This window comes from Octopus bimaculoides, chromosome 18, assembly GCF_001194135.2.
Source record: "Octopus bimaculoides isolate UCB-OBI-ISO-001 chromosome 18, ASM119413v2, whole genome shotgun sequence".
In the NCBI taxonomy this organism is placed as follows: Eukaryota; Metazoa; Mollusca; class Cephalopoda; order Octopoda; family Octopodidae; genus Octopus; species Octopus bimaculoides.
In genome coordinates this window covers 49,305,114-49,305,560 of record NC_068998.1, presented here as the reverse complement: position 1 = coordinate 49,305,560, position 447 = coordinate 49,305,114, and the positions used below count along the sequence as shown (strand labels likewise).

The 447-nt window shown below is 41.8% G+C and overlaps 1 long non-coding RNA gene across 1 annotated transcript in view; it reads left to right on the top strand.

Annotated features, from left to right (window-relative positions):
* The window catches only part of LOC128249767 (uncharacterized), a 3,046-nt gene that overhangs the window by 825 nt on the left and 1,774 nt on the right, over positions 1-447 (top strand). The window lies entirely within an intron of this gene.

Below are 447 nucleotides of genomic sequence, written 5' to 3'. Positions count from 1 at the left end.
TGTGAATATATATATATATATATATATATATATATATGTATGTATGTATGTATATTTGTGTGCGTGTGTGTGTGAGTGAAGGCCTATGGCTCAGTGGTTAGAGCGTCGAGCTTACGATCGTGATGTTGTGGGTTCGAATACCGGTCCGGGCTGCGGGTTGTGCTCTTGAGCAAGACACTTTATTTCATGTTGCTCCAGTTCACTGGAGCTGTAGAAATGAGTTGCGACGTCACATGTGCTAAGCTGTATCGGCCTTTGCCTTTCTCTTGGATGACATCGGTGGCATGGTGAGGGGAGACCGATATGCATGAGTGAATGCTGGTCTTCCATAAACAATCTTGTCCAGACTTGTGCCTGGAAGGGTAACTTTCTAGGTACAACCCTATGGTCAATCATGACCGAATGGGGTCTCAGTATATATATATGTATATATATATATATATATAT